General features: G+C 49.1%; 1 protein-coding gene across 1 annotated transcript in view; it reads right to left on the reverse strand.

The window, feature by feature from the left end:
- LOC138491689 (glutathione hydrolase-like YwrD proenzyme) overlaps positions 1 to 19,795 on the reverse strand; it is an 846,074-nt gene that overhangs the window by 743,601 nt on the left and 82,678 nt on the right. The window lies entirely within an intron of this gene.

Consider the following 19,795-nt stretch of genomic DNA (forward strand, 5'->3'; position numbering starts at 1 on the left):
AAGCACAGCAAAATGTACTAATAATTCCCTGTTGAGCATTGGTTGTAGTAAGAAGCCAATCCTGAGCAGCAAGTATTCATGATAGAAGTAAGGCAGTTTTGAGGTGCATCGTGGCCTACGGAGTGTCTCCAGAATGTAAATTGAATGTTAACCTGGCTACTAAACCATAATAGTACCCAGTGAGGGGCGTGTGGCAGCCTCCCAGCCAATGAGGAGGCTCAGAAAGGGGTCTTTACCACACCGGTAAAGACCCCACTCCGAGCCTCCTCAAAGCGGGAGGCCACCATCTTCCTTCACCAGGAATCAGTAAGTGCGCTCCCTGTGCCCCCTGCTCCTCCTGCATCCCCCGCATCCCCACCCCCCTTTTACCATATATTTAAGCCCCCCAAATCCCCACCCCACTAACCTTGCGCTGCGTTGTCCTTCACTGGTTCCAGGAACAGTAGTGTTCCCAGGGCATCTCAGACTCTGGAATGCCTGCCACTGAAAATTAGAAGGGGCTATGAGTAGTTCCCTTCTCCTCCATCCATAGCGCTCATATTTCTTTTGTAGTTTTATCATGAGTTGAGAAAAGGCGAACACGCCATTTCTCAGGTTGTGATAAAACCACTATTAGTACCGCAGTACAACGTGCAGAGGGACCAATAGCAATATAACCCTTGAACGGGGGACTTATCAGTGAGGTAATGTCCCGGGTCTCATTTAAAGCTCTTGCTTCGTTCAGGCTTCTATCTGCTACCTCAGGGAATTACCTTACCAGTAATGCCCCCTCCACGGGTTACATTGTTTAATTAATAGCATCATATTTGACATCACTCCTCAGGATATCTGATTTCAATTGAAATGGAGGCATGTTGGTATGTGTTCATCAGTTGGGTGGTCCATGGCAACAGAGCTACACAACATGCTTAGCACAATTCCTCCAGAATATTCTTCCCTATTTCTTGGGGACAGTTATCTGTACTGCATGAATATTAGTTCCAAACACAAGAAGTCTTTCAAATGTTTGAAGTACTACTGTTAACACTATGGGTCTGCCAAATGATCAATGGTGAAACAAAATCCACACCATTGGTCTCCTTTTTTAGCTTCACTGGCGGATCTGTTTTTTTCTCCTGGTTTGCCACGATTGGGCACATATCATTTTTTTAGGCAGTTTTGACTGAGGTGTCCGAAATCTTAGCCAATTACAGGCCAAAATATTTTGCATACCCTAATTGGCTGACATTTGGGCACTACAAGCAAAACAGCACAAAAACCAAAATATAGGTTAGGAAAACGACTGAAATGCAAATGTGTCTCCCCTGAGGAAATCTAAAAGCAGGTGAATTTTGTCCAGAATTTGCCAATGTCTGCACGCAGCAATTTTTGGCATTTTAGTACACCCCTTGTAAACACCACCCAGGCAGGATCTGAAGAACTGTGTTGTAATGTATCTGCAAACCTTACAACACCACGAGCCTCATTACCAGCTCATTACCAGCTAGGAGGATTTCTGACTTGAGATACCACATGTGGGACTGACCATTACCGTATGTGGCATTTATGGAAATTCGCCTAATTAAGTGGAAGCTGTCAGGCTAAGAGTAACGGATTCAGAATTCCTGAAATATCCAATGTCATGTTTCTATATTTACACATTCTTTAGCATAATATTTTTTGGTGCAGTTTTCACAATGTTTACTTCCACCTGTTAAATGGAGAGAAAAATTCGAGGTGTTTAAAAAGGCATTTCAGCTCAACATTTTGTGATCATTTCCTCGTGGAATTCCTAGCTTTAGCATATGTATACCCCTATGTATACCCCACATGGCGTCTTAAGGCAGACTATTAAAACAGACGTATTCTGAAATACCACCTGTTTTAATGTAACCGTCTAAGTCATAAGGTGACTGTTTTAATATTAAATATCACTTTAACATAGGGTGTGCTGATAAGCTTTTATAAGCACTCATGCCGAGACGTCTTGACAAAGATTTTGTTGGAGATATTTATGCGGCAACAATCTGTACAGGGAATTCTTTCCCTCCCCAATCAAAAGCGCCACACCAATATGCCTTTGATGTTCAGTCTAGACCTGTCTGTGATTCATATAAAACCATATAGGTAAGCCAAAAACCAGTCCAGCATATAGAAAGAATACATTTGTATTCATGAATAAGAACATTAATATTTGTACAAAATCACAAATCACGCTACCTCACTCCGTGGCCCAAATACTTTCTTTCCTAACACCTCCCTTTTCACACAAATTGAAAACACTAGTTGGTTCAGAATAACCCACATCACAGAATCTTTAACGCCACACCATGTACAGTCAAAATACTTTGCACGAGGTTCACTTTTGATAACATGTAGCAACCTTGAAACATGGCCAGATCATGCACTTAGCAATACACTTTACTTGAAGTTTAATTTAAATAACATGAACTACTTTCCTGTTGGCAAAAGCAGTTCCACACGTGCAGTGCTCTGTGTTTTTAATGTTCCTGCGCATTTGGAAATGCTAGCAGTGTTGGAGCACAACAGACTTCACAATACACTTTTTGTTCATAAAGAACCCTTCCTCCTTCACCAGAATGGAATGAAGACTCTGGGCCTCATTACGACTCAGGCGCAAAGCGAAAAACGATGGCGGTAAACGATTACCGCCATCGTCTTCCGCTCGGGCCGATTACGACCCGTGACCGTAAACTACGATGTCACTAGTGGCATCGTAGCTAACGCTGCCGCTGACTGCGCCAAGGGCGCGCGCACGCGAACATCCACACCGTACTTAGCGCCATGGCGGAAAGGTGCCGGAATCCCGACCCAAGCGGACATGCCCCTAACGCCATCACCCAGGCCGTTAAGTACCTTACCGCCATGGTGCAAATTACGCCATCGCGAACCAACCGTAAAGGGCCATGTAAAGTGAATGCAGCTGCCACAGGTGCACAGAAACAGCACAGGTGAAGGCAATACAGACACAGGAAGTACAAAAAGAGCACACCCCACCCCTTCCCACACCCAGTCACACTCCACAATGATACCAATAGGACTAGCAATGTTGGGGCTTGAGGACCTGATAGCAATGCGAGTGCTACAACAGCAACTACAACAACTACAACTACAACAACAACAACAACAACAACAGGCTGCACAGAGGAGACGCAGGAGGAGAAGGAGGGCAAGGCAGGCCCAGCAAGCCCCACCAGCACAGCCAGTGCCACCACGCAGGCAGCCCCCAATCCCACGCATCAGACCCAGCCCATTCAACCTCACCGCTGAGCAGATCCACACCCTGTACCGACTGGACCGGGACACCATCACCACCATTGTGGACATGATACACAACGACATCGTCAGCATGATTGATACACCCACTGCCACCCCCCCCCTACTGAAGGTAGTGTCCGTGCTCCACTTCCTGGCCACAGGCACCTACCAGCACACAGTGGGGCACTTGCATGGCATATCACAACCATTATTCTCGCGTACACTGATGCAAGTGCTCGATGCCCTCCTCAAGCACACAGATGACCACATCTCATTACCACGGTCTGCCCAGGAGATTGCCAACACCAAAGTGGGTTTCCATGCACTGGCCGGCATACCTGGTTGCATTGGTGCCATTGACTGCACCCATGTTGAATTGGTGGTCCCACATGCCATGAAGGTACCGTACCGCAACCGTAAACATTTCCACTCAATCAACGTGCAAATGGTCTGTGACTCCAACAGGATCATCACACATTGTTGTGCCAGATTCCCCGGATCAACCCATGATTCTATGATCCTTCGGAACTCAACAATACCACGCTACATGGAGCGACATGCAGGCCCAAGATCCTACCTACTCGGTGAGTCTAATGACATGAGCATGGAAATGCTAAGTGGGTGTTGAATGACGTACCAATGCATATTACATCTGGCAGATACAGGGGGGTGGGTGCAACTAGCAGTAGCCAGATCATTCCCTGTGGCAGCACTGACGTCAACAGAGAAGTGTACACATCATGCCTGACCTAATCATCCCAACATGTGAATGAAAGTGCATCCCAAAAACGACACAACCATTTGCAAGTGCATTGTGCAAATTGTGGCCGCATTGACCCTAAAGAATAACACCAACATGCACGTCACCATGCACCAACTACTGAAAGGCCTGTCCCCCACAACTGCGCACAAAGGAGGCACATGACAGACAGGGACATCAATGCACCACTACAAGACCCACAAACTGTCCCCATTGACACCAGTAATGCTCACTGGGGTCATAATGAGCCAGACATCGATGTTGCTATCATGTGAGCTTCAAGCTCACAGGACACGTGCAAGGTCACATGAATGACGTCCTGAACGGACACAGTGGATGGCCACTCACAAGGCAATCGTCCCCCCTGCATTGTGTTTTAGCATGCAAAACAGTACATGAGAGCCATGAACACATACTGGTTGCACAGTGTAAATCCATAACCACAACTCCAATTGGTGCACAGTAACAGTCGGAATCAAGGCATGGTTCTGCGTCATGTTCACATTTCAATCTCGTTCCTGACACATTCTTTTCTCACATTTTACAGGTGATGCGGGCTATCCCCTGAAGAGGTGGCTCCTCACACCAGTCCGGAACCCATCGAACCAGCATGAGGAGGACTACAACCATAACCATGCACGTACCCGTGTGGTGATAGAGCATGCTTTTGGCCTACTGAAGGCACGTTTCCGCTGCCTCAGCAGGTCTGGCGGGGCACTCCTGTACCGCCATGAGAAGGTTGCAAAGATCGTCATGGCATGTGTCATGCTACACAATATGTGCATCAGACGAAACGTGCCTCTGCCCCCTGACGCAGAACCACAACCACCTGATGATGGGGATGATGATGATGGGGATGGGGCAGCACCTCAGGGAGGCAGCGATGCACAGGAGGGCCATATAATGCGTCAGAATGTCATTGACCGATACTTCTAGCACACACAGCGAGTGTGTGACATATGGATGGCACTTGGGGCACTGTGTGTGTCTGGTATGTCAACACTGTGGACTGTAACAATAAAGCACACATACGCAATGAGCAATGTCCACACATTTAGTTTGTGAGAAAAGAAAAAGTGTATTGTACTACTGAATAGGTATAACAGTACCCCTCCCCCTCCCCCCTGCACACTCCAACACACCCAATACCCCCCTCCCCCTCCCCCTGAACACTCCAACACACCCAATACCCCCCTCCCCCTCCCCCCTGAACACTCCAACACACCCAATACCCCCCTCCCCCTCCCCCCTGAACACTCCAACACACCCAATACCCCCCTCCCCCCTGAACACCCTGCAAACATGTGACAGTGCCCGTGGTGAAGTGAGTATAGTTCAGCACACTATTGACTGGCCCCTCTCCCGGAACCTGGGGCCCCCCTGCCTGTGCTCCTCAGGGTCCTGGATGACCTGCGGACGGGAGAGGCTTGTGCTGAACTTGCAGCCGAGGATGTACCGGGCTGCTCAGTACGGCATGTGTCCAGAATTGTCTGGATGAGCTGGCTCATCATCTGCCGCCCTGCAGCAAGTTCGGTGCAAATGTCCCTGCTGGCAGTTTGGATGGCAGCCCTGATGCCATCAGCACTCCTCTCCATGGCTGCACTGGTACTTACACATTCTGCTACATGCTGCGTGAGGAGTGTGCCCAGTGCTTCCTGCCTGTTGGCAATCTGCTCCAGCGACAGCTGGAATTCTGGCCCAATGGGGGGTGCCAATGGGGGACCAATGGGACTACTCCCATCTTCCACAACTCCCACTGGGCTTGGAGTTGCTGGCCATGAATTAGCTGGCGATGGGCCCTGGGTGTCATCTCCATGATGGCTGATTGGGGATAGGTGTGGTGAGTGCAGTTGTGTGTTGTGGTCAAGTCCGGTGTCATCCTCCACATCACTGTCGGAGCAGGCAGCGATGGCTGCAGTCTCCCCAACAGTACTGCTCCCTGCTGACGCATTGCCCTCAGTGGGCAACAGTGGGTGTGGTTGGGCTGCAGGTGCTGTCACGACCCCTTCCTCGGGGGTCTTTGCTGCCCTGGGCTCTTCAGCCTGGCGTGGATTCTGCCTGGGTCCAGCAGAGGTGGATGCATGGTTCCCCTCTCCCACTTTCCTGGCCTTGTTGGCTGGGGTGCTGGTGCTGTCGTCCCTGCCAGTGTCCGATTGCGAGCCTGTGGTGGAGCAGAGGAGGGTCACTGTTATTGATGGTTCAGCGGACATTGAGCAGGCATTGTGAAGAGTGAAATGGATAGATGGTGGAGTAAGTAGCCCGTGACATACAGGTTGCCTCCCTTTAGGTTCGGTTTTGCATGCAGGTGTGTGTCTGCCTACTGTACAGTGTACATGCTGCATGTGCGCAGGGTGTGGCTCATCTGCTGATGTGTTGCGTCTGCCACATTGTGATTGTCACGTGCAAGTGTATCAGGGTGTCTTGCAAGGCTGGATATGAGGCACCTACCTGTGTCTCCAGATCTCGGGGCCCCTCTCTCCATCTCGCCGACACCTTCGATGCACTCAATGCCAATCAGAGAGGCACATGTCTCCTCCCATGGCTGCATCTTCAGTGGGGAGTCTGCTCCCCCGCCAGTTCCCAGGGCCAGGTTACGGTTGGCAGACATAATGCCCCGGACCCTGATCCGCAGGTCGTCCCATCTCTTGCGGCACTGTTTGGAGGTGCGTGGGGTGGTTCCAACTGCACTGACACGTTGTGCCACAAGTTCCCACACCTCCTTTTTGCGGCCTATGGCTGTTCGGGTCATCTCATTGGAGAAGACAACATCAGCCTTCTCCTGGAGCGTGTCTGCAAGCATTTGCAGTTCCTCTCGACTGAAGCGCTCCTGCCGCTGCCTGTCACATGCCTTCTTGACAACTTTAGGCATGGTTGGCTGTGGAAATGGGTGGGTTATGGGAATGTCAGGGTTTGAGGGTTGGTTGTGGTGTGGTTGGGTAGGATGGCAATGGATTGTGTTTTTTAAGATGGCCGCTGTGCTGTTTCCCGTTCCGCCGCGATTACGCTATTTCCGGTTCCGCCTAATTGCGGTCACCGCTAATTACGGTGACCGCTGACTACGGTCGGCGCAATGATGGGTGGCGGTAGGTCACCCTGCGCTGTTAACGAGGGCGGTAAGGGCTGTTTACGGCATGGCGTAGTTTACGTTACCGCCATGGCGTAATGCTCGTGCGCGATGGGTCGTAATGTGGCGCTCTTATCGCCATCGGACCATGGCGTTAACGCTCATTACACCATGGCGGTAATTTCAATCACTTACCGCCTGAGTCGTAATGAGGCCCTCTATCTTCTACCAGCAGTGACTTTCCCACTCCCATTAGAGAGTGTGCTTTTCAATCAGGGACATCACATTATTTAATTTTGGCGAGACACTTTGCTGCCCCAGCACAAAAACCTAGATATTCAGTTTACATTCAGCACCCCTCTACTTTAAGGCAGGGTCTGAGAAATGGTGAACAGTTAGGAATTCTGTTTTTTAGGCATCCCTCTCTTTAGGGAATTTTGGGGTTAGCAAAAATAACCAAGAGTACCCAATGACTTTACAGACTATATTTGTATTCACACTGACAGTGATATTGTTGGTTTCAAATTTCAACAAAATCACCCCATGTTAGTTGGATATAGGGGAGTTAATTAAATTATTATTTAGTAAAAATAGTAAGGATCTACTTTGTCTGCCCACCGATTCAATAATGATAAAACTACTCAATCAAACAGATACTCACAAGACTTTGATTGGTGGGACAAGTTTACTTACATAGGGCCTCATTACACAGACGGCGGTAAGGGTTTACCGGTACCGGTAAGGGCACTGGTACCGGTAAACCCTTACCGCCTTACTACGAGGTCCCTTTGCGGGTTGGTACTTTAACGCCTGCTGTTTAGCAGGCGTTAAAAACCAACCCGCAAAGGGACCAGGGTGCTAATTACGGTACCACAATTTGCGGCACCGTAATTAGCGCCTTCCCCATTCCCATAGAGCCCTATGGAGCAAAAATGGGGAAGGGCAATGGGGGAAGGGGGAATAACCGCCCCGCCAACCTTGGAATAGGGCGGTAATTCCCCTTTCCTCCAAGGTGGTGCCGGTATTTTACCGGCATGGACCAAGGTGCTAATAGCACCTTGGTCCTCCGCCTACCGTGTAATGAGGCCCATAGAAACTTGGGGGTTTTGCCCTCATGAAAAAGTACTGAATGCTTCTGGATAGTGTGGGGAAACATCAGGACTTGGTTAGAGGCCTCTCCAGGTTTAGCCGGAAATGGCCTCTAGCATTAATTCCTTTATTTGAGTCACCTTGTATAGATCCCAGCCAAATGTTCTTCCTTCCCTGATCTCCTCCAGCAATTCGGTCAGCAGTTCCAACTCAGATGATGTCAGGCAGAACTCCCTTTTCCATTGTACAACACCTTATAAAATCTTTACTACTCCCACAAATTGTCTAAATTATCAGGTGCCAGCTTATTGGGCCACATCACAAGTTCTCCGGTCCGGAATGCGGTGATTCCGTTATGACGGTAATACAGTTTCCGCGTCCGCAAGGTTGCGGAAAGATCGGCGATTATGGCCTGTCTGTCGCACGCCCCACACGGACGTGGAAATGGTGTCACCGTTGCCACGTAAACACCCATGGAAATGGACATAACGGCCCCACAAGCAGTGTAAAAACCGTGTCTGCCGCCGTCCTCACGGACACGGAAGCGGAAATACCATGACCGTGAAAACCGGAAATAGAGAGGCGGCCATTATATAAAGCACAATCCACTGCCATCCAGAGTCAGCACAGGCTAAATCTGCACACTGAGAAGCCAAAAAAGACCACCAGCATGGCAGCCAGGATCCCTGCCCAGAGACAACGCAAACAGCGCTTCAGCAAGGCGGAGCTCACTGTATTGGTGGACCACATAGTGCAGCATGCCGAAATGCTGTTTAGCGCAGACCAACGGCGTGCAACACAGCAGCGCAGGAAGGATGTGTGGGCCGAAGCTACACGCAAGTGCACAGCTGTGGACGTGACTACAAGGAGCGTTAAGGACTGCCACAAGAGGTGGGAACACCTCAGACTGAGGGTGCGAAACCTGATCGCAACACACTGGCAACGCAGCAGTGGCACAGGTGGAGGGCCCCCTTCACCACTGAGGCTGCAGACATGGGAGGAGCACTGCAGCAGTGTCCTCCACCTTGAGACTATCCATGGGATTGGGGATGCTGAGGCAGGATTGAGCCCGCCTGCAGATGCTGGTAAGTGCACACATATGAATGCCATATGAGTACTTGTTGAGGCCAGGAGTGCTCCAAAGGACCCATTAACAACCCCCCCAGCCAGTGCATGAGTGCCCCAAAGGACCCATAAACAACCCCCCAGCCAGTGCATGAGTGCCCCAAAGGACCCATTAACAACCCCCCCAGCCAGTGCATGAGTGCCCCAATTGACCCATCAACAACACTTCCCCCCCCAGCCAGTGCATGAGTGCCCCAAAGGACCCATTAACAACCCCCCCAGCCAGTGCATGAGTGCCCCAAAGGACCCATAAACAACACCCCCAGCCAGTGCATGAGTGCCCCAAAGGACCCATTAACAACCCCGCCCCCCCAGCCAGTGCATGAGTGCCCCAAAGGACGCAATCATGACCCAGACGATGAGCAACATCCCTACAATACATAGCCGTCAACATTCATATGCGTGTAAATGCAAATGTTCACTGATCAACCTGTCTGATGCATGTGATGCACCCATCAGGTACCACCACACAACTAATAGCATGCCCTCTGTGTCCCCACAGCCATTTCAAGTGACAGTGACAACGCACAACAGGCGAGGCAATCGGCACCTGCACGTGTGCAACCCAGCGCCCCTGCCCAGGAGGAAGACGCTAGCTGCTCAGCAACTCTGCCACCAGCTGCATCTGGTATGGATGTACTGGCCACCAGCACCACTATCTCCACGCTGCCTGCTGCCACACAGGTGCCATGGGCACCCATTATGCCCACACAACCCACCCCAGAAAACATCTGCACTGCGGAGGAGGCTGCAGGCAGTGACAACAGTGCCCCAGCACTGCAGTCTGATGTAGGGCCACAGGAGGAGGTTCCCAACCTGGATGACTTGACATCCTTCCATGACCTCCAGTTCAGCCCAACATCACTACGCAGTCCAATGAGGTCGCCAACCCCCTCAATGGCTGAGCTGAATGCCTGCATGCAGCGGATGGAGGACCAGCAGGCCACCCTCACCCAGCAAGTGGAAAGGCAGCTTGAGGAGTCCATGCTGCAGAGGGAGAGTTACAGTGCATCTGTGCGTTGGCTCTCCAGGTCAATTGGATGCTTTGCCACCACCATAGTGACCCTGGCACGCCATGTGCGGGAGGGCAACAACAACACTTCCAGTATTGCTGAGTCTATGTTGCTTGCCCAGCAGGCATATCTGGGATGTTTGCCACCAATGCCAGCAACAGTGCCATCCACAAGCACCACCCCATCCAGCTCCACATCTGCCAGCCACTGGAGGCGCTCAAGTTGCCTAACAGGGCCCTCTGGCAAGGATGCCCGTGCGCAGAAGCGCACACGCAAATTATGTCATGTGTGTTTGGCACTGCAGGACACATAGGGACATGAGGGGTTTAAGGGGTGTGTACGTTTGGGTGGTGGGGGAGGTCCATTAGGGGGTTAGTGAATTGGGGTCTGGCTGGGGGGGGTACGTTTGGGTGGTGGATGGGCACGGGTGTACAGCTTCCCTACCCAATGCACCTTCTTCCCTGTTGTTAAAAATATATCATCATTGAAAAAAACATTCATGAGTGGACATCCATCATTTCATTTTCAGTCCATCAATTTATTAACTGGCATCGTCATATCCATGCAATGCTGTCAAAGTGCAGTCTCTCAAAAGTAAATGCGAATCAGTGTATCCCGTGCTCGTCGTCCATCTTGTGCACCCCCAGGAGGAGGTGGAGCCATCCTATCCCCATCCCCATCCCCATCTCCATCCCCATCTTCATCCTCTGCATCTGGGGGCAGCGGAATGTTCCTGCGCAAGCACAGATTGTGCAGCATAGCACAAACAAGCGTAATTTTACCCGTCTTCACTGGGCTGTAGAACAGTGATCCGCCAGATCTGCTCAAGTAGCGGAACCGGACCTTTAGTAGTCCAAATGTCCACTCAATCATGCCACGGGTGCAGACGTGTGCCCTGTTGTACGCCTTCTCATGCCTGTTTCTTGCCCTCCCTACAGGCGTCATCAGCCATGGCGTGAGTGCATATCCAGCATCACCTACATGGGATGTAGATGTGGAGGATATGTCAGTGTTTGTTGTATCATGCCTTCATCAGATACAGTGCAATCTTGTGTCATTGATCATTCATCCATATGTAGCAAGCAGTGGTTGGACCGGTGGGTGATTACCATTCCTGGGTCATTGTAGTCGATGTTGGCATCTGGACATTGACCAACGAATTGATGTGCATGTGTAGTTGCCCCTGCGGGAAATATTGGTTGGTAAGTATGGCATTGTGCAGTGATGTACACACATGGCGGAGTCAATCAATTGACTGTGATGATGTTGTCGATGCAGGATGTCTCATGTGCAGGCATCATGTGCATTGGGGGGGCAGTGGTGCATATTGTGAGTGGATGTATTGAGTGGCTCCAGGTGTATGGGCCAGTGGTAGTATCGGCTGTGTGTGTCATGTGGCAGGGTGTGTACGGGCACACTGTGGCAACCGGCCATGTGTAGCTTTGTGATGTGTGGGTTGTGCTGGCTATTCACTAAATGGGTGGGTGGTGATGCATGTGCAGTCGTAGCAGCCCGCTCACATAGATCATTGCCCTGGACACACACCCCCCTTCCACAGGGCCTGTGCATTGGCAGTTGTACTCACCCAATAGCCATGTGCTTTGTCCAGCGTAGCGTTCCATGTACCGTGGCAATGTCGAATTCTGCAGAACCATTGAGTCATGTGTTGAGCCCGGGAAACGTGCGCAGCAATGTGTTATCACTTGTGCGGCATCACATACCATCTGTACATTCAGTGAGTGGTACAGTTTCCTATTGTGGTACACCATCCCGATAGTACGTGGTACTGTCAGCTCTATGTGGGAGCAGTCTGCTGCACCTATGCAATCTGGCATGCCTGCAATGGCATGGAAGGCTAACTTGGTGGCAATGACCTGGGCAAGGATAGGGGGTAGGGAGATGTGTTCAGACACATGGCGCAACAGGGCATCCAGTACCTGTACCAGTATTTTAGAGAAACAGGGTTGTGATAGCCCCTGCAGCTCACCAACTGTGTGCTGATAAGTTCCAGTGCCAAGAAAATGCAGTACCGACACCACCTTCAGGAGGGGGGATGGCGGTGGTGATGTCAATGAGGCTGCTGATGTCATCCTCTATCACGGTGGTGATGTACATGATTGTTGGATGGTCCAGCCGGTATAATGTGTGGATCTGTCCTGGGGTCAGGTTCCAGGGTTAGGCCCTGATGTGTGGGATTGCAGGCTGCCTGCGGGGTCGTGCCGGCTGGACAATAGGGTTTGGCATGGGTACAGGGTTTGCTAAGTGCTGCCTGCGCCTCCTCCCCCTCCGCCTCCTCCTCCTCTGCACCATTACTGCCATCATGTGCAGTGCTGCCTATTGGTTCAATAGCCCCAGTCCCAATGCTACTAGTGCTATTGCCTGCATATTTCTATTTGGAGTTGGCCTGGGTGTGGCCCTTTTGTAGGCTCCCAGTGGCCAGCTGGGTCCAGCTGGGCTCCTTTGGTGCACCTGTGGCCTGATTCAGATCACCAGGCACTGTTTAACGTCATGTTCGCGGTGGCGGCGATACCGCTACCATGGTCACGGTTTTAGCGCTATTTTTGTGGCAGTGTTTCCATGTCCATGCTAACAGTAACGCTCGCAGTGTTTCGTATTGCCGGTAACGGGGGGGGTTCCATGCAGGCAAAGTTTAGTGGTGCCTTGACTCCACAGTGGTGGTTTATGGTGGTGGTATTTCCGGGTCCGTAGGTCATAATTTGGCGATCGCGGAAACAGTGCCGGTAGGGTTATACCGGCAGCGTAAAGTCCGTACCGGAGAACTTGTAAGGAGGCCCATTGACTCTTGATCTGGATTGGACATCTGCTGTCCTCCCCTTGCAATTATTTGCTCCTGAAGTTAATGGATATCATCCCTATGGACTTATAACTCCGCCCTTTGGAAATTGTATTTCTTTCACTTCTGTTATGCCATTAAAAATTACAATGGGCCTCATTACGAGTCCGGCGATAACCGTGCCTGAAATTCTGGCAGGTTACCGCCAGACTCGTATTACCATTCCGCCTCCATGATTCCCGGAATTACCGGGGCATTACGACCCCGGTGACCCGGGAATTCCAGAGGCGGAATTTGGTAAATCGCCATTTCCATTGAGTCCCATAGGACTCAATGGGAATGGGAAAGTGGAAACACTAGCACCATCTCGTGATGGTGCTGGTGTTGGTGTTTCCACTTCCGCTTGCAGGCGGGTGGTGTTAAACCCGCCAGGTCAGACCTGGCGGGAATGACACCACCCGCCTGCAGGACTCGAGATCACCCAGTATGGAAACAACGGTGGCAGCGGGTTTACCATCACCGTTATTTCATACCGGGTGACTCATAATGAGGCTTAATGTGACAATTTTCTCTCATTTCTGAATAAACTTAACAATGCATATATTTTTGAATTCTTCTAATCATGCCGAAGTTGATGACATGAGTCCCATGTCGGCACAAGGTTGGAGGTTTGAATGGTTGATTTTTAGTGATTCATTCAAAAACTATAAATGTCAGTGTCACAAAATCTTACATACAGTTAAATAATTCCCTAAACTACTATGTCCCACAATCCCTGCTTCAGGACATTTTCTGGGAAGTCCTTATCACATTTGAGGTTGCAACTCTTGTTAACAATGTTGAATTCTTATGAGAGTTGAATCAACCTGTCTTCTAATGGGCTTTTAAATGATTATAAAACATAAATGAGAGGAGGATGATTGTTAAAAAGTTATTCCTACAGCTGGGTCCCTAGCGATAATTTGGTTAGCCCTAAACGTGAGGAACCTCCTAAAAAGTCGATACCAGCCCTAGTTAGTGCTGGTGTGCCGCCTACAGATGGGGTGTAGAGGTCCTGTCCCTTTCCTCTCTCACTACTTTCCTAGATTCTAAAAGTAAGTGCACACATGGTGGGGGTCGGTATGAATATTTAATGTTGCCGCCTCCAGTCGGTGTGTCTTATCACAAAAAGGTTCTATGACCAATGGTCAAAGAATGTTTAAAAAGCTAATTTTCTGTTCACCTAACAGTGAGTTAGAAATAAGTAGCTATGATAGTTTCCTTGTACGAGCCCCTTCATCTATGTATGTGGGGTATCGGAGTCTGGGTTATCCATCCAGTACTGCTTAGCTAAAAGTCAACCGGTTTCAGTGGGATTACTTAGTAGCCGCTTTCTTCAAAATGAATACTTGTGAATGTATTATTCTACATGCGATCTTCAAGTCTTTGAAAGTTGTGAGGATATCTTTGGGTGTCCAATGGGCTTATTGAATCAATCCCTAAGTCCTAAAAGGTTAAAAAGATAAGAAAGACAAGTGGAACTGTCATCAGTCTTAGGGTGCTTCTAACATCGAGTTTCTGCTATTAATATGTGGAGTTATTTGTCCACATACTCTAAGGGTAAGTAACTTCTTACCTGTATTTTATACAGGATTCTCTTATTTCTTCCTGCTATATGGTGAGTGGTTCTTGCGCTCAACTAGATGTGTTCCTTACTGGAATCTGTGAATAAATGGGTGATATATCCCATTCTCTTGTACTCTTGATTACTGCCCCAAGGGGAAGTATAGCATAACAAGACAAAAACTCAGAAAACGTCTTCACCTGTCTTCACTGCTTGATCTTGTTGGAGGGAAGATACAGGATCAGTTCCTCTGTCCTTAGGGGTTCGCCTGTAACGAAACAACAGGGTCTCTTAGGAAGTTACCTTTGTGCCTGTGTACCTCTACTGTAGATGAGGTGTACATTGTTGTTTCCGTTGCGGATATACGGCACCATTACCCCTCTTCGTATACTGTCACGGAATTCCCCTTTTCTCACCTGGCAGTGATCCTTGTAGGATTTCTTGGGCAGTGTCTTCTTACGCACGGACCTGGTCTTGTATAAGCCTGCGCAAGCCTCTTCTGGCTCCAGCGTGCATTCAGAGCTCCAGGATTCGGACACTCCGGGATCCAGGAACAAAGAGGGTAAGCACACAGCACACGAGTCCTGGAAACAAGGAGGAAGGAAGAGGGTAATGGGAATGGAATTAGGAGGTCCAGGAACAAGGACAACAGTGTCGCGAACTAAGGAGCACACGTCTAGTCGCTGCTTGCAGTAGCATTGAGACGCACCGGCCCGTGGGGGCGCGGCCTATTTGTAAATACGCTACGTCTGACGTAAGGACAAGGAAGATGTTGCATGTTAGACGGCCATGTTGGGAATATCAAGGAGTGCAAGCCCTGTTGTGACAAGGACCATGAGGTCCAAAAGGGGCGTGTCCTGCGGATCGTGACAGCATGCCCCCTCCGAAGACTCGTTCCACCGGGTTTGCCCGGGTGTATGAGATGGTATCTTCTGAGCAATCAAGGGATATTTAGGTTAGAAGCTGGTTCCCAGGTACTTTCACTTGGAGGATATCCTTTCCATTCAACCAGGTATTGAAGCTGACCCCGTTTATACCTGGAATCGCATGTTCGGGACACTTCATATCCCACTTGGTTGTCCACCACCACCGAAGGGTGTCTGCAAGATTCCCCGGAAGATCGGATGTAGGGTTTTAATAAAGAAGTGTGAAAAACTGGGTGAATCTTCTTCCAGGAGTCGGGTAGCTTGAGTCGGTATGAGACAGGATTATAAGCTCATACCGACTCATACCAGGAGTCGGTATGAGCTTAACGGGAAATGGATCATAGTACCGGGGGGCCAGTTTGTTTGGCTGTAAGTGTCAGGGTAGTAGCTTCGAGGACAACCAGACTTGATCACCAACTGCATAGGAAGGCCCTGGTCTTCTTTTAGAATCAGCATTTTGTTTAGTTCGCATTCTGGCCCTCTCTAAGTGTTCCTTGGCTTCCTTATGTACATTGAGGAGTGTTTCCATCCAGGAGTCAACGGTAGGAACAGGTGTGGGATGTGGAAGAACAGAGCTTAACACTGTTATATGGAATCATTGATTGCAATAAAAGGGGCTGGTGTTGATTGCCGAATGATCGGAATTGTTGTACGCAAACTCAGCCACGGGTATTAGGAGCGACCAGTCGTCCTGAACCTTAGTGGCGAAACAGCAAAGGTATTGTTCCAGAGTATGATTTACACGTTCCGTAGCTCCATTGGTTTGTGGATGATAACCTGATGAGAGAGCGCGTTGGATTCCCAGAATGCGACAGAGATGTTTCCAGAATTGTGAGACGTATCGAGGTCCTCGGTCTGATATGATCTTGGAAGGAAGTCCATGTAGGCGGAATATGCGTTCCAGGAAGATTCCAGCTAGCTCTGATGAGGACGGTAGTTTATGCAGGGGTATAAAGTGAGCCATGTGAGTGAACAAGTCAATGGTAACCATGATAGTCGTGTATCCCCTGGAAGGTAGCAATTCCACAATGAAGTCTGTAGCAATGAATTCCCATGGTTTTGTTGGTAGAGTAGGTTGTAGTAGGAGACCTGCTGGTCTCTTGTTATTGTGTTTGTTCTGACTACAAATAGAACAGGCTTGGATGTACAGTTGTACGTCTGTCTTCATTCTAGGCCACCGCAATTGTCTTTGTATAAGACAGAGGGTGTTGGTGATGCCACAATGTCCAGAATGAAGGGTATCGTGGCAGAGGTTGATTATCCTTTGTTGTAATTTCTGTGTGAGGATGACTAGAGCATTATCCTTGAACAAGTATCCATCCTTGATTCTTAGATTCCATTGGTTCTTCCTTGAAATATCCTTCCAGAGTTCAGAGCTTTGGGTTTGTATCCGAATTTCTTCGAGGAGACTGACTGCTTGGGCTACAAAAATCGTTTGGGGAAACATCTTGGGATAGGTCCGGTCTTCAATTGTTTCGTAGTCAGGACGTCAGGCCTGACGACTGTTCCTACACTCCAAGGATTGTAGAACTTTGTGCGAACCTGGACTGGATGTCTCGCTCCCAGGAGTAGGTATCGCCATTCGGTGAAGGCTTGACGGATGGCTAACAGTTCCTTTTCCAGGTCAGAGTAATGTGTCTCACTGTGAGTCAGAGTTCTTGAAAGATAGGCAATGGGGTGTTCCATCTTGTCCTCAAACTCTTGCTTCAGCACTGCTCCTATGGCGTAGTTAGAGGCATCCGTCTCCACTATGAATGGTCGATTTATGTCGGGTCGTGCTTGGATGGGGGCTTGAGTAAACTCTGTCTTTAAACGTTGGAATGCCTTGTCTTGAGGTGGAGACCAGAGAAAGGGAGTGTCTTTCTTCAAGAGTGCAATGATCGGCTGAACAATCTCAGAAAAGGTGGGTATGAACTTCCGGTAGAAATTGGCTAGCCCTAGGAAGGATTGAACTTGTTTCACAGAAGTGGGAGCCGGCCAGGATAATATGGCTTTTACCTTTGACTGATCCATACCAATTCTTTCTGGACTAAGGACAAATCCTAGGTAATGAACAGAGGTCACATTAAACAGGCATTTCTCGGGTTTGGCTAGGAGTCTATGTTCACGTTGTCGTTGTAAAACAGCCTTAACATGTTCTTCATGCCTTAGAAGATCCTTGGAATAGATCAGGATATCGTCCAGGTAGACGATGACGAAGATGAACAGCATATCGGAGAACACCCTATCCATGAAACGTTGAAAGACGGCAGGGGAATTAGCAAGTCCAAAGGGCATTACCAGATATTCGAAGTGTCCAAAGGGTGTTCGAAAGGCTGTTTTCCATTCGTCTCCTTCCCTGACACGGATCAGATGATAGGCACCCCTGAGATCCAGTTTTGTGAAGATTACAGCTCCTCTCACCGCTTCCAGGATATCAGAGATCAAGGGTAAAGGGTAGCGGTCCTTGAGGGTGCATTGATTTAATCCACGATAATCAAGGCAAGGTCTAAGTTCCTTGGTGTCCTTCTTGGGAACAAAAAACAGTGAGGCTCCAGCTGGGGATTTCGATGGTCTTATGATGCCATTTTCAAGGTTGGTATCCAAGTATTCTCGTAGGGCTCTCTTTTCAGGTTCAGATAGGATGAACATCCTCCCAAAGGGAATCCCTATTGAGGTTTCTGTGTCTATGGTTCTGTGTCTTCAGGTCTGTGAGGGGGTAGAGCCTGGACTATGGCGGTTGAGAACACATCAGCATAACTCTGATAGGCCTTTGGAACCGATACGATATTGGAAACCATGAGTGTAACTTGCTGATCTATTGATGGTTCTTTGGAAGGTGTCACGGATGATTCCAGGAATAGACAGTGAGTCATTCAAAACTCAGATCCAAGAAATAAGGATCCTGCTGCCCAGTTGATACAAGGATTATGCTTCTGTAACCAGGACATACCCAGAACCATGGGATAATGAGCAGATTCAATGATGTCAAATCGGATCAGCTCTTGGTGATGGTTTATTGAAAGTTGGATCTCTTTAGTCGGCAGGCTTATAGGCCCTGAACTGAGGGGTCTTCCATCGATCGCTTCCACCGGTTGCATGGTACTTCATGTCTCATATGGAATGTGGTGACACGTAACCCAATCTTGATCAATGAATACTCCCATAGCTCCACAGTCAACCAAGGCCAAAATGGACTAGGTTTTATTCTTGGATGGCGATAGAAGGGCCTGTACAATCACTAGGCTGTTTTGTCCAGGAGAGTTCAAGGATGGAATAGATGTGGAGCAAACATCTCTCTCCCGAAGCCTTGCTCCATCTAGGATCGGGAGCTGGCGTTTCCCGGATGCCAAGGATGGGCTAAAGGGCATTCTCTAACCAGGTGTTTATCCGAGGCACAGTACATGCATAGCCCTGTATGAATCCTTCTCATCCTTTCTCGCGGGGATATGGGTCCATGGAAGGCTCCTATCTGCATAGGCTCCGGTTCAGTAGCTGACCCTGGATTTGTGTCAGTCTTGGAGGTAATCTTGAAGGATGCCTTCGGGGGGGGGGTTACTTTGAATTTCCTTTTTTCTGCCTTTCTTTCCTGGATACGAAAATCTATTTGCATGGCAAGGTCCAAAAGGGCCTGTAACGAGCTTGGGCGAGCCACTCTGGCCAATTCATCTTTGATCTCCTCATTCAGTCCCCTTCTGAAAAGAGTAAAACTTACTTCAGGAGACCAGTCAGCTTCCTTGGTCAATTGCTTGAATCGGGTTACATACGTAAGCATATCTTAAGATCCTTGATGAAAGTCTAGCAGGCGCTCCTGGGCACTATAGACCTGCTCAGGGCGGTCAAACATATTTTTAAGGGCTTGTATGAAACTGTTGTAGTCATCCAGGAGGGCATCACCAGAATTGACTAAGGGCATAGCCCAAGTTAGAGCATTTCCGGAAAGGTGTGAAATTATGAAGCCAACCTTAGCCCTAGGGGTTGAAAAGTAGTAGGGCTTAAAAATAAAGTGAACCAAATAAGAATCAAGGAATCCACAAAGAGTTTTTGCCGACCCATCATATTTGGCAACAATGCCGCCCAGCAATACGCTTTCCTTTGTGGCAGAATCACGGGATAGAACTAATTGTTTGACAGCGGCGTTTTCCGCCTTTAAATTTTGTACCTCGCTCGTTAGTTCTTGCATG

This window comes from Ambystoma mexicanum, chromosome 10 (genome assembly GCF_040938575.1).
Source record: "Ambystoma mexicanum isolate Mex_15411 chromosome 10, UKY_AmexF1_1, whole genome shotgun sequence".
Lineage (NCBI taxonomy): Eukaryota > Metazoa > Chordata > Amphibia > Caudata > Ambystomatidae > Ambystoma > Ambystoma mexicanum.